This window comes from Streptopelia decaocto (genome assembly GCF_964273445.1).
Source record: "Streptopelia decaocto genome assembly, chromosome: 12".
Taxonomy (NCBI): Eukaryota; Metazoa; Chordata; class Aves; order Columbiformes; family Columbidae; genus Streptopelia; species Streptopelia decaocto.
In genome coordinates this window covers 10,511,159-10,526,306 of record NC_138667.1, presented here as the reverse complement: position 1 = coordinate 10,526,306, position 15,148 = coordinate 10,511,159, and the positions used below count along the sequence as shown (strand labels likewise).

The following is a 15,148-nucleotide window of genomic DNA, read 5'->3' as shown; positions in this document are numbered from 1 at the left end:
TAAACAAGATAGCAAGCGCTAAAAATGTTGGATTAATCTACGTTAGGCTCTCTGCTTTACCAGCTAGACAGGTCATTTAAAGCTATTGAGGGAATCTTTGCACTTCACTGCAGACAGCAGCAGAGACATTTCCACAATTCATCCTGTAAAGCAGTATGTAATAATAATTATTTGCTTTGTCTTCTGCTTGGGGCTTTACCCATTAAGTGGTGGGAAATTAAAAGGATATATGCAATAGTCATTCTTTTGTCTTCATTGCTATTAAATTGCTTCTCCAGCTTATGTCAATGAGTAAGTAATTGTGCCAACATTTAAGTATTTATGTGCTTAACTGAAAAGAACATTAAAAAAGAAACAACAGTAGTTGTTTACATGCCAGCTAGAGACACCGTGGTCTGCAGAGATTTTCCTGTTCTTTACAAGCAAAGGGGCATCCTCTTCTGGTTTTTAGACAACCTGCCCCCTTCACCGATTCTCCACATTCCCATAGCTGATAGTCCCTTAGTACCACAACTTCTGGCACCTTGGGCATTTTCTGTCACTCAACAAATTCACCTTTATTCTGTGTCACAGTCCGGGTTATGCTAACACACATCCATGCAAACCACAGATGGATTTAGATTACCCAAACAGCTTGTCCTCCCTCTGCTCTGCCTCTTGACACTTGCAGCTGCAACCTTTGCATTCAAGCACTCTGTGTGAGCCAGGGACAAGCAGGACATCTCCTTGGCTGTCACAGTGCCCAGCGTATGCACAGAGAAAACAAATTGTCTCAAGAAGTTTCTTGCCTACACAGCTCAAAAAACCAGCAACTGGAGCAACCTGCAGACTCAACCAGAAGCCAAATCCTTGTTTCCCCTCCTAAGGCCGCTTTGCTCCCTCATGCGGGACACACCTTTTTGTGCAATGTGCCCCTGGGGGCTGCAATGATGGGTTAGGCAATTACGCAAAGAGAAGAGGAATTTGATGAATGGATCATTTTTGGTGCACTCTGCACTTTTAACTCATAAATTCCAGAGAAAACAAGGTAAATGGAGCATAACTTATTAATGAACAGAGCCCTAAATATCAAATGATCTGCTGTGAATCATCAGCTGGAATTGCAGAAGCCTTCACATCACTCTAGTTATAGCGGGCTGCAGTGGCTTAGCCACAGACAAACTCCGCAGCCTGGTGGTAAGCCTTACAAGATAGCCTGGGAAATAACATCCTGCTTTATTTAGAGCATGGTACAGCAAGGAGCTTGCCAGACCTTCAAACTGTGACCTCTGGAGAGTGTGATCTTGCAAGTCTCACCTTGCATCGCAAGCCTGAAAGCACCATTAAACCTGTGATGAATCGTGAGCCTTGCGAGAGGCACATGCTCTCTAAATCTGGAAGGATTTAGAGTGGGGAAATTCAGAGAGCTCCAAAGAGGGACTCCAGTACAGCCTCCATACCGTGAGGTAACTTGGGAACGGGAGCTTTTCATACCACATCACTTCTGCCCCTTCACTGGTGAGTAGAACAGGACAATCCTACCAGGTTTGTGAGTCTACTAAGACCCAGATTAACCCTGAAGCGCCACATTTGATTATTCTGAGAGAGGCACCTCAAGGAAAGATAAAGAACATTAAGGGCTTCCATTTTCCACATTTCTAAAAGCTATTTTTTTAAGAGTTGGAAAAGCATGGAAAAAAATAATGAAAGAACAAGGAAAAACCATGCATCCAGGTATTTCTGCTCAAATTATCTCTGTCAGTGTGAGGATCACACATCCACAGATGAGCATGAGCACATGCCCACACACCGACAGCTTACTAACCACAATGAAATATCTGCTCTCAATACTTTTCTCATTGGTCTGAGGTAACCATCTTGCTTCTATGCTGTTTCTTTCAAACACAATCTATCAGCATCTCCAGATCTTCTGGAGTTTTTTCTGCCATTTTCCTATTTTCTTTCCTGCCCAGGTGTTCTCAAACATTTGGCTACAACTTGCCTCCTGGTACTGAGCTCCAGATACTGTGTGCTGCGGAAATATCTTTACAGAAGTTTTTCTCTCACCTGTATTGACAGGAGCAATAATAATAAAGAGTGCCCACTTACCTCCTAAACACCATTTCCTCCTGGATGTGTATGAATGTCATATTTCAACTGTCAAGCCTTTAAATAGGCTCAAAGTAAATCTCTCCTGCAAATGCATCTTTTCTTGCAGCAATATCCTCTTTGTATTCTCCTTTCTTTCCTACCCTTGTGCGCATAGTTTCGTCCAAATACACTGTCCGCCAAAATTTCAACTAGTGGATAGCAATTAGAACATAAAAGCAGAATAAACTACCACTTCTTGATGCTGTGCCATAGGAAGGAAAATCAAGAGAAAGTAACTTTAGCTGAAATGTATATTGAAAATAGATTTCTATCACACCATTTTTGCTGAAGGCTGTGAGACCACCCTCTTAATGACCACCCATAAGGCTTCAGCTACACCTGCTAGGTAGAGCACGTTTCTAGAAACTATTAAACAAAAATAACCAGATTGTTGCAATGTGACTGAAAAAGCATCGAACTGAAAAAAAAAAATACCACCAACATCAATAGAAAGAATAACTTTCTACCAGCAAGATGTGAACTCCTACCAAATGGAGAAGGGAAGCATCTTCCCAAGTCAACAATGGAACACAGTTACTCAGACAAATATATATTTCCTCCTTACTGATATAAAGGCGTATTAGCAATAATGAAAAATTCAAAAGACAGACCAGCACAAGGAATTCAGAGATCAGGAACAATTAACTCTGTCTAAAGGAGACCATTTACTGTTAGCTATTTGTATTCAACGCTGCCTCAATGTAGATCTTCCTGGAGATACCACCAACACTAAAAGGTAAAAGGTCCTGCTCATTTTGTCATCTCAAGTGAATTTTTCATAGGTGGCCTAGGATAATACATGGCGCTTACTTAGCGTATGACAGATAAGCAAGATTTGCTGCTAATTCCCAATATCGATGTGCTGAAAGTGTTTTCTGCTGGAAACATAAGGGAGCAGCATAAGGCTAAAGTTACCCATCTACTTGAATAATGTGTGCTGTTCCCTTTGGTGTCCCTTTCCACAACTGTCCCTGCCTTCGGCAGCCTCCTCCTGACAGAAAGGAAAATAGTGTTAATGCATTAAATTGAGCAGCGAGATTACATGGGCTGCCTCTCTGAGACAAAGTGTATTAACTACTGATAGATTCCACTTCTCTTCAAAATTAGAATTAAAAAGTCACTAGCCAATACCTGCAGAAAACAAATTACATCCCTAGAGCTATTCAGTACCATGTTTTGTCCACAGATGCTATTGAGAGCCAAAGCCACAAGCAAGAAACTAGATATCATGAGCATCTGTTTGACTTACAGAGGGGAAGAAGAGACTCAGGGAGACAAAGTACTCCCAGCCCCAGCCAAGAAACCTCTTTTCACATCACCTATTTCCCTCAAATCCATCCCTCTTCTCACATCTAAAGGAGAAATATACTCCTTCAGTGCAAAGAGGGAGACAGAGTATCAAGGGGAAAAAAAAAACAAAAACCACCACCACACAACTGCTTTTCACAAGTGATCAGTCACCTTAAAGATCTCTTTGGAAGTGACAAATTATCATAGATGGCATCAGGGACAATTTACCATGTCTCCTCATGTATATTTTGGTGATTTCAGGAGCGGTCAGGTATGCCGAGACATATCCTTCTGACCTGCACTGAGGGCTGCCTTCATTCTTCATTTGTTAGGTCATGTCTTAAACAGAAAAATGCAGATTTCCACAGCAGCAGCAAGTGCTACCTGGGTAGATCCTGGCTGCTAAGAGCATTCCTAATGTGGGAACACGGTATTCCCCCCTACTTCCCTCCAATATTGTCAAAGGCCTCACAGAGCACTGCTCGACCCTGCTGTGCTGGTACAAACACAACAAATAAATTTTGAAAAAGCAAAATTATTTTTCTTCCCCTTTTTGTATTTAGAATAATGGCTCTTTGACAAGCTGAATAGGAAACTGTGTTAATGTGTTTCCATGGGCAAAGCTTGAGAACACTGTAAATTGCCTTGCTTAATGGACTCAGGAATTCAGTTATCCATTTGGAAATTTCAGACCTTCAAGCAAGACAGAATCAAATGGTTTAGTCCTCAGGAAGGGCACGTACACAGTTCCACAGCTCAGTGAGTATCATTATTCACGTCTGTTGAATTTGAAGGAGCAAACACCTTTCAGAATGGAGGAGCACCCACATCTGCTGTCCCTCCGGCAGAAAGTCACTGCCAGGTCACTGCACCCCATGGGACTCTGCGGACCCCTCATCCTTCAGGACTCCACAGGATTTCAATCAGCACAATAAAAACTAACCAAAAGGACCATTGGGCATCCGCATCTGGCTCTAAATGTACTGTAATGGCCAACAGCTTGAGCATGATTTTAAGATGTTTAAAAGAAATTCAGCTCATGAGACTACTTTCCCTGTCACAGGCAGCAAGTGCCCAGGAGGAGGCACAGATTCGTCCAGACCACCAGTACACCATGTCCACATCACCACCTCACATGTCTGCAGAGCCACCGCCAAGCCAAGAAGCCTGATGTGAGCAGCGACTGTGCTGGGTTTGGGGGATGCAGCCTCTGCAAGCAGCAGCCACCAGCATCCAACACCTCTCACCATGTGTGAGCTGGGTTTGTCCAGGAGGGGATTGTCCAGACAGGAGCCTGGTCCCCAGCCCAGGCTGGCAGAGGGGCACAGCCCCAGACACCCTCATCCCCTGCCCTGGACAGCGTCCATCACAGAATCACAGGATGGTTGGGTTTGGAAGGGACCTCTGGAGATCATTTAGTCCAACCCACCTGCTAAAGCAGGGTCACCAGAGCAGATCACACAGGAATGTGTCCAGGCAGATTTTGAATGTCTCCAGAGAAGGAGACTCTACAACCTCTCTGGGCAGCCTGTTCCAGGGCTCCAGCACCATCAAAGTAAAGAAGTTTCTCCTCATATTCAAATGGAACCTCCTGTGCTTCAGTGTGTGCCTGTTACCCCTCATCCTGTCATTGGGAAACACTGAACAGAGTCTGGTCCCATCCTTTTGACACTCACCCTTAAGATATTTATCAGCATCAATAAGATCCCCTCTCACCTTCTCTTCTCCAGGCTGAACAGCCCCAGCTCTTTCAGTCTCTCCTCATAAGAAAGATGCTCACACTCCCTTCTGCTGATGCTTGTGTACATGCATGAGCTGGGGGTGAAAAAAAACGGGTCTGTTGTGTCTCCTCTGGTGTTCAGGGCAAAACTGAGTCCAAAGGTAATGATCATCCCAAAGGTAATACTCATCATACTCATCTCTATTGCCTTTTTGTTGTTGTTGTTATACACAAGAGCTAAAGTGAGAGCACAGGCATGGTCGTTCTGGACAGGACCAGCTGCCAGCTCAGGTTAGGATTTTCTCAGATCTGGGCAGATTAGAAGATAATGGTATGAACCAGTGTCTGGGACAGGGGTTGCTTCCCAACCCCCTCGACTCACTGCTTTATATGTTGAATCTCCTCTTACGTCTCAACATCACATACTACCTCTGTCCCACTGTTGGGCAGCCAGACATACACCAGCTCTGACTCTCAGCCCATGAGATCCTCACTGTGGAATTAAATACACCCGAGAGGTACACAATTAAACATAGCCGGCCTGCACCAGCAGGAGAGGGCTGCCTCCATCCCAAACATCACCCAAGCCCTGCTCTCACTGAGACTGGGAACCCTCAAACCGTGCAGGAAAAGCAAAGACAGTTTGTTCTGCATGCATGAATCTTATGAAGGAAAGAGCATAAATAAAGAATACAAAAAATAAAAATTAAAAAAGGGTGAATTAATGTCCATTTCAATATTGCAATTTATGTGAAGTATAAAACACACCAGAGAGCACAGGTTCCACTGATTATGGCTAATTTACAGAAATATGCAAACATGGATACACACATACTCTCATGCTGATAATAAAACATACATATCCACAGCTGGGACCTAAAGCAGAACTAAAACATACTGGAAATGCTTAATTCTTTTCCCTCCTGTGTACCTTAACTGCTCAGAAGGATGGTTGTTGTTTTTCCCCCACTCAAAACTAAAATGAAATTTAAAAAAAAAAAAAAATAACTTCTAGGATTTGATCCTGAAAGCGAGATTCCAGCTGGGAGCTCAGGCACCTGCAGAGCAGTATTTATAAATGAAAGCACTGACATGACTTTAAATACAGTGTCGTCAGAAACTTAATTATACAGCAGCAAGTCTCTAATTGGAAGTCACAGAGTAATATATTGGCTTGGTTGTGTGATTAACCACCCTCCAAACTGCTTTCCTGGGGTTGTTGGTGTTATCTGTCTGGGTTTGAACAGTGGTGTTTGTTTGCAGGCTGTGGTGAGATTAGCCCCATTTATCTTTGTGGGCTTTGTTTCCTTGAACAAAGACTCGATTCCCATGGATTTGTTTCAGTGCACCAGGAAAAGACTTGGCTTTGCTTCCCGCAGCCCACAAGCAGGTTTGTGCTGACCCAAGCGGGGTACCTTGGGCACCCAAAAAAATCCCACTGTCTTTAAGCTGGTACGTGGATGACCCATCAGAGAGATGAGCTCAGAAACACCAGCTTTGCCCCAAAAGCCTCTGCAAGGCTGAACAAACCATTGCCAGAGACTAGCAAGAAGTGGAAAAAACAAACAAACCATCCAATCACATACAAACAAGAACAAAACCAAAAACCAGGCTGAAGAGAAACATGCTGTTTAACATCTGCATTACAGGGCCTGGGGAGCTCATTTTTCTCCTTAATGACATTTTTGTGTGCCCACACCCCATATTATAATACTCATCTTCGTTCTACTTTATTAAACATGCTCTTCAGTATCTTCTCCAACAACCGTGGGGCTGCCAGATGCTGACCAGAGAGGTCTTATGGCACCTCTGCAAAACTGAGGCTGAGAATGGGGGAAATTTAGCTTTGCTTTGTTAGGATTTAACATCCAGCTCCTGCCTAAATAAAATTCATGTGCAGAGTCTGTCATCTTTGATGTGGCACCCTTCACATTGTGGTTTGGAGGTTGTCTCCTCTAGTTTCTTTCTAGTTGTACCACACAGCAGCCCTTGTCCCCTTTAAGAGTTTGGACTTTTAAAAATACATTTTCATAACTATGTATTGGGGGGGGGGCTGTATCTAAAGTACACTGGCCTAAAATTAACTGTTTGGACACTTTTTAAACTATCAGAAATTAAATAGCGGGAATTCCAGATGGGCATGTGAGGTGACATTGCATAATGATGCTGTAATAAAACTGGTCCTGTTGGGGTGAAAATAAATCACATTTCACTTCTAGTGTGTGGGAACCAGCACAGTGAGTGGGAGGTATGATAGAGAAGAGACATAAGTGTGTATGTGAAAGAAATGTTTGGAGTGAAGGAGGCCTGTGTTTAGAGGAAACATGTACCCATGATAAATCACAGAATAATTTTGGTTGGAAGAGACCCTCAATATCATTGTTAACCTAACACTGGCTCTAAACCATGTCCCTGAGAACCTCAGGGTCAACTAGGAAGTTTTAAAAGCAGCGTAGTTTCACACTGAAATATCAAATTATTGCTGGTAATTAAAATAAAATACTCAGCAGAAATTTAAAATGTAGTAAATCAAAATTTAAAAGTAATAAATGTTTCTAGAGAAAAGCTCTGAAGAAATTACTTAAAGAATTAAAGGTGCATCCTCAGTGTCCCTTGTTTTCCATCTAGTCATGTTTTCATTTGGTTGAACTTCTGTAGATGCAGTAATGCCAGCTCCCTCGCTGTTGGACTATTGTCTTAAAATACAGACATCAGCTTGCGAGCAGTTATTTTGCTTTCCAAATCCAATTCTTTTAAATCAAATGTGTATGATTTAAACATCAGTTGTGTCCCCCTGGCGTGCATTTTTTTAATCCAGGTATCCTGCTGGTGTCACTGATACACAAATACAAATTTTCCAGGTTGAGTCTCTCGCATTTGATAATAAATTAATATATCCCTCATCTTTGCCTCAGTCACACCATATGTCTCCAGGACTTCCCAATTAGTTGAAGGAAAGCCAAAATAACACTACAATTGCATTTCACACTTTAGTAGCTTCACCTGATTCACCTCCTGCATGGGACGCTCCCCTCGCAGCAGAGGTTCCGCAGCATCTCTCTGTTTGGGATGCAGTTTAGCTCCTGCTATTCCCATAGCACCTGGAGGGAGGCATCTGCAACACTAAATTGTGAAGCAGGAGATTACAGAACTGCAATTACTCGAGCTGGAAGCTTACAGCTCAACTGATTTGTCCTGTCATTTAAAAATCTACTTGTTTCCAAACACAGTTGGGAGACACATAAACACGCAGCCCTCTGGCAGGGGTCCAGCCAGCGCCGGCAGTGCTGCATCGCACGCAGCATTGCCAGAGAGATTTTCCATTGCTAAAAAAAGATAACAATGAAATTGATATTACATCTTAACCCGGGGGTTACAAAAAGCCAAAGCAATAAATCCAGTCAGCTTCAGATAGCCGTGACCTTTTCCCTATCATTTCTAACCCAGAAGGCTGAAATGAGCACCCAATCCAATTACGTTGTATTTTTATTTACCTAATCTGCCAGCAGATGGCCTTTAAATTTTCCTAATTTTGGAGATCTGCTCAGGCAGCACCAGTGACATTCCCCTGTAGGGAAGGGTTTGATGACAGCCCTGTGCAAGCTGCCACTTGGTTATTGCCTTCCCAGGCCTCCCCTCATCAGACCCTTCCCTTGTAATTAGATACATATATTTTCTTTGTTTTCCTATTGGGTTATGAGGTATTTAAGGCAGGTGTCATGTTTTTGAGCTATGACTGTACAGTATCTAACACAAGCAGAGCCTAACCCTTGGCTGGAGCTCCTAATCGCCGCAGTAATGAAAATATTTCATTTTCAGTCATTAACTGAAGAGTCAGGTCTCAATTAACTGGGATAACCAAAGGATAGATACCTGAAGTGTAGCAAAAATATGATTTAAAAGGTGTGTAATTTAAACTGAACACAATATGCTTTTATAGCTTATGTATAAAATTATTGAATGAAGCCACGGTCCTTTCCTTGTGTCAGCTCTACTGACCACATACCCATGGAAAGGCTCATGCTCACAGATCTAATTGGAAACACTTCCTTTTGTTTTCTTTTTCCAGTTTTTTAGGAACATTTTTGGATGGAATCCCCTGCCTCACTCCAAGAGGAAACGCTCACTACAGCCAAAGCAAAGGAGTAGGTCAGAAACACCCCTTCTGCCAGCTACAGCATCTTCCAGCAGTTAATGTTGTGGCCTCCACCAACAACCCACTTAATACCAGGCAGAAGACACTACATACCCGCAAGGAAACATTTTCTCAGAATTCTCTAAAGTTATTTTAAGCTTCAGAGCAGAAGTGCGTGCAGAAGCCAAGGATGCGCGTTTTCTGTGCTTAATGGTGGTTACAGCTGAACAAGTCACAAACTCCCTGTGGGCTTCGATCCCACTGATCTGGTTGTACCTGAACACCATAACTCAGGACTAAATTACTCCAGTCTCTTTCAGTGCATAAATCAGAATCTGTCTTTGTTTCCTTCAAACTTCACCTCCTTAGTAAACACTCTCACAAAGCACATTTGAAAGAGGGAAAACAACCCAATTCACAGAGATGGTGGCATCTTCTATTGCATCTTCCCCCTTGATGCACCAATTTCCTTCACCAGTCCTTGCACTGCAGAAGCCGCCAAAGGGCTGATAAAACAAGTGGCCAGCAGTCTGAGGAACTAGGAATGAGTGATACAACTGGAAAAAAAATCATAGAATCATTTTGTACAAGAATGATTATCGAAAGCACACACGCACAAAAACAAGAGTCCTCTTCCACTAAAGGGTACCCAGAGGGAAAAAAACACTTGTCTGGGGGAGACAAGGGCTCACTCAAGTATATAGTCAAAAGAAAAAAAACAAAACAAAAAAAAAAAAACAACAAAAAAACACAAATTCACTCGCCAAGGAGAAGGTGAGGGCTCTCAGTCCCAGGAAGCCTCTTTTGATGTTGTCTTAGCCTGAGGGGAGGGCTCAGATCACAGACCTGCTGCTCCAAGACCACTCCAAGGAGAAATTCTGGGGGGCGCCCATTTTACAACCTGGTCGGATCTGGCTGTGGGAATGACGAGCGTGGTCCAGGAGCTTCTGTCTTCCATTACTGAAGACTCTGTCTGTTGAGCAGGGGTCCTGCCCCTCCTGTCCCCACAGCCGGGGTGGTGTCCGTGAGGAGGGATGTGACTGTTGGTGCCGACCAAGGCGAGGACAAGGGACAATGGGGCACAAAAGGTGCCAAAGAGCCATCAACTGCCCCATTGAAAGTTCCAGATCTCATGGGGGTTTGTGCAGCTGCAACTACTGAAGCTCGGTGAATAGCAAGATGAAAACTGTGGATTCTTTAGCAAATGGAAAATCGAATTTAGCTTTGCAAATAAAGGCTACAAAACTGGGTTCTGTAGCAAATTCAGGAGTGTTCCTGAAAGATTCTCTTCCCCTAGGAAGAGCAGATGAACCGAAAAATAACAGTTTAAGTTGCCTGCCACAAACACACCCACCCAAACACGCCAGGGCCCCTGAACTTCTAGTTGACAAGAAGGAATAAGAAAACAAAGCTAAAAGAATAATAATCTTATTTGGGTTTTTTATGTGCAAGCATGAAGACTAATTCATGCCTGCTCAGAACTAGCTAACATCAGGAGTATAATTTGCAAGTTATTTCATCCTTACCATTCACATCAATGAACTATATTGCTGTAGCAGCTACAGAAAGGTTCACAATGCAAATAAGTAGGTGCCTATACAGGAATGTAATATCCCCCTGACATGACCCAGGACTGCAGCTGAACTATGGTAGGGAGATGGGCTACACCATAAAAACCCTGAAATTACCCAGTGACTCTTGCTTAACATTCTATTTTCATAGCTTAGGTGTCACCTCCTGGTATCAGCTTCCCAAGGCAGCGGAGCAAAAAAGTGCCCTCTTTGCATTGAGTCCTTAAGTCTCCTTCCATCCTCAGCAACAAACACCAGAAGCTTTTAAGCATCATTAGGAGCTTATTTATTGCAAGAAAATCTGATCTGTAGCAGAGCCACGAGGTACCAAAGTAGTTGGCTATCCTCATCTTTCAGTGCTTTGACAAACTTCCTCTCATCTCTGCATAAAAGGATTCCCTACACATCCAAGTACCTTCTTCCAGACAGCTTTCTCCTCCCTGAGGCAGCCCAAAGCAGGGTTTTAATCTTCCCTTAAGTCTGGACAGACTGGATTGAAGCAGGTAATCCCCTGGATGTCATGCAACCTCCTTACAGATGCTCCAGGACCTCTCTCATCCCAAGAGAGGTTTGGGTCCCTGTTAACCTCCCCGAACCACTGCAAACTTTGAGCACAGCCTGGCTGTAAGAGCTGCTGACTGGGGACATTTGTCACTTTCCAACCTGGTTTGCAGAACCCAGGGGTTGCTCAGCTGCACTGCAGAGGATGAGCAAATCAATCTTTTTTCCCCTCTCCTCTGCCCAACAGAGCCCAACTGAAAAGAAGTACCATTACAAGTAAAATACACAGACTTCAACAAATCCATATTTGCATAGACCTGTGTTTTTGCTAACTACAAAATGTAATATAAATTACTTGAAGACACTTTCCCCTTTTCCTTGCCTTTTAGCAGAGCAAAACATGATTTGCATTCTGTTTGCAGGTGAATCAAGTGGAATATTTAATTATAAATAGCACTTGTAAATATAATCCTTTCAGTGGGAATATTTGTAGAGGGGAAATGAGAGAGACCTTCATAATGATTTCAGTTACAAAACCTAATTAGACCTGTTTCTCATTCTGGTTCAGGCCCTGTGCAATGCTCTGGTGTAAATTTGCACTGACTCGATGGGGCCATGGAACACGCAGGAACAAACCCTCAGTAGGTGCGAGGCATCCGAACTCCACCAGCTGCAGTGATGCTATGAGAACTCACACTAGCTGAGGATCCATCCCCAAATAGATACAAGCAGTCCCTAGCAAAAATGAAAATTAGGCCCATAATTTTTATTTCTGGAGAGCTGAAATACACTATTTCTAAAACCAAGTCTGCATTCAGCAGATTAAATATTTTTATAACTTGCCACCAAGGTTATGAAAAGGTGGAGTAGAATGCATATAGACATTGATAGCGTTTTTTTCACCCAGATATATTTACTAGGACAGATCATCTTCTACAGTTAACAGCATACAAGATATTATTTTTATGCTTGATCTAATTGCTCAGTCATTATGAGGTGCTACCAAGCTGGAAAGCACTAACTGTGACCAATCAAGCTGCAGTCTCAAGGCCATCAAAACCTGCTAGATGACACAAACATGGAACGAGAGATTAAAGATGACATTTAAGAGGCAGTAAGATTCCATGGTAAAAACCTGAAAACATTTCCACCCAGAGAGGTTTTTTCACTCTACCTCCTGTGTCAGTGTTTGACTGTCCAAGGGAATTCGAGGTGCAAATGACAAAAAAGTCAGAAAAAAAAAACGGTTTTATACAACTAGCTCTATTTTAAAAATTAATTTTTGAGGTTTGATATGTTTTTGAGAGTTCTACCCAAAGAGCAAAGAAGAGGAATAAGTCCTCTGCCATCACAACCCTATGCATGGTAATGAATGCAATGTCATACTCGGAGTTATTCTGATGTCAGTCTAAGAATAAACAGAAATAGCATTTGCATGTACAACCTTAAAAATAAGATGATTTTACTTTTATCAAAAAAAAAAAAAAGAAAAAAAAAAAAAAGAAGGAGGAGGAATATCCTTTAAAACAAACAAACAAACCTGAGTAAAAAACAACCAATCTTTACAGACCATTATAGGCTCCAGCCATGAGCTGCAGGAGAGCCTGACTGCCTTGGCTCACACATGCAAACTTCACCTGGGCAAGTAACTGCTGTGAGGTCCCACCTGAGTCTTCAAAGTGTGTCATGAAAATTCACAAAAGATAGGTGAATAGAAATCGCTTTTTTTTTTTTTTTTTTTTTACTTATTTTTTTTTTTAAAGCCTGGGAATTCAAACAGGTTCAATGTTCATTTCAGTTTATTTCCAGGGAGGTTCAAGGACTCCTGAAAATCCAGCTAGGCAAGTATCGTCACCTGGGAGTACCCAGGTACTTCTGAAGTCCAAATTTGAATTATTTTCCCTAAGAAAAGCATTAGCAATGGAAGGCAGACCAAGAAGCAAAACATCTCAGGCTGTAACTGGGTAATCCAAGTGGTGTGGGATTACAGAGAAGTTTGTCCCAGCCCTGACAACCCCACCATGAATGATGTCTTGTTGATCTTAAGGGGAGATAGTTTAGCTAAAGACTTGAGCTGTACAGATGTTTGCACCATGCTAAAGCTATGCCATGCTAAACAGCACGTGAAAGATTATTAAAGATTAACTGATTCAGAGATACCTCATGATTTCACAGGATCTAAGATAACTTAAACCAATGAAACCAAAACACCACCAACAGAGAAAAGAAGTCAGGGCTTGAGAGCCTTGTTGGTGAAGGGATTAATACCTGTCAGCTTGGACAGGCTTTAAACACCTCATAAAAGCACCCAGCAGCTTCAGATACACATTTCTGCTTAACAACACAAAGCACAGGAGATAATACTGTAAAAATTAAAAAATAGTGTTGTTTCTGTCCATTAGCCCAATATATTTGTTAAGTAACCAGACGAGGACAGTAAAGCTAAACAAACAGAGAGATGTTTTGATGTGCTGATTTGTAAGTTATGGAAATATCTACCATGTAGCAATTACACAGCTGCTTAACTTTGGGGAGAAACGTCACCTTTTTATTAAGAAAAAGGAATGCAATTATAACGTGGGCATGAAACAATTTATCCCATACTTGTTATTTCTTTCTCTTTGTCAGTTTAATGCCTCAAAATTATTTATCTCTATGTTTGTTTTTGAAGGACATCTTTTCATGCCTTCGAGCCACTTTACCCATTAGTTCTCTGGAGTTCATGTCCTATTTCATTATGTTTTAATCTTTACAGTTATTAATTTGCATTTCATTTCCTGTTGTAGCAAACAAACTACCAACAAAAAAGTTATTGTAAATATTAATACAAGTCAACTGATAATCATCCAAGGAAACATTTTGCAGCAATAACAATTACCTGCATATAAGGCAGAAAACAGCAATTTGAGTAGTTACATAGACCAAAACACTTCAAGCTGAGGGCACGGTACCTTCTCAGAAGCACAGACTGGGCCATCACAAACAGCACTTAAAATTAACAACAACTTGCCTAAAAGAGAAACTGCCTGGAGAAAGAGCAGAACCTGTTCGGTAAACAGGTGAATAAAACCCATCAGAAGTTGGGCTACTTTATCTTCTCCACAACATCTGTTTAGTACAACCAATTGCTTAACTAATACCAAGGTCATGACACTGACTTACAGAAACTTGTAAAACAGTAAACCAAACAAATTAAAAATACACCAGAAATAACAACAGACCAGGCAGATCAGACTTCCCCATCCACCCATTGCCTTTGCCACCAGCTCCCAGCACTGCACCACAGGAAGGTCAGCTTTCAGTTTGAGAAAGGTTTGCTCAGACTCGACTTAAACAGAGAAAAACTTTTAAACTTACTCAGAGCTGGACTGTCATCCACAGGCTTTGAGCTTTGCTTTTGCTGCCTCAGGCTAATTCACCACCAAGCTGCCCTGCAGGGACAAGTCCAAAGAAACCAGCAACAAAACCTCTTCCACATCTCCAGGAGAGTTGCCTTGGCTCAAAAGGATCATGTAATTTTGGAGGTGGATAATCATCCTCACTAGATTAATACAAGGCAGGCTTGTAAAAGCATGTTAGTTTTAATAGAAGAAAGCACTTAGTGACTCAAAATGTGTGAGTAGAAAGCCCCAGCTTTGCCTAGTTCCGTAATTAACCTCCTGCAGACACCCAGTGTGCTGCGGAGGAGTCAGAAGGGGAGAGGACTGCAGGAGTTGCTCGTTAAAAAGCCTTCACGAAAAAGAAGGAAGCTTGGGAACTGGCTTTTCAGCTTGGCTGTTTGTAACTCTGCTTGTTGGCCTC

General features: G+C 42.2%; 1 protein-coding gene across 1 annotated transcript in view; it reads right to left on the bottom strand.

Moving 5' to 3' along the window:
- FSTL4 (follistatin like 4) overlaps positions 1-14,850 on the bottom strand; it is a 406,465-nt gene extending 391,615 nt beyond the window's left edge. Inside the window, exon 1 of the mRNA XM_082063280.1 lies at positions 14,705-14,850. The gene's annotated coding sequence lies outside the window, so the exon portion shown is untranslated. The remainder of the gene's footprint in view (positions 1-14,704) is intronic.
- Positions 14,851-15,148: the final 298 nt, after the last annotated feature.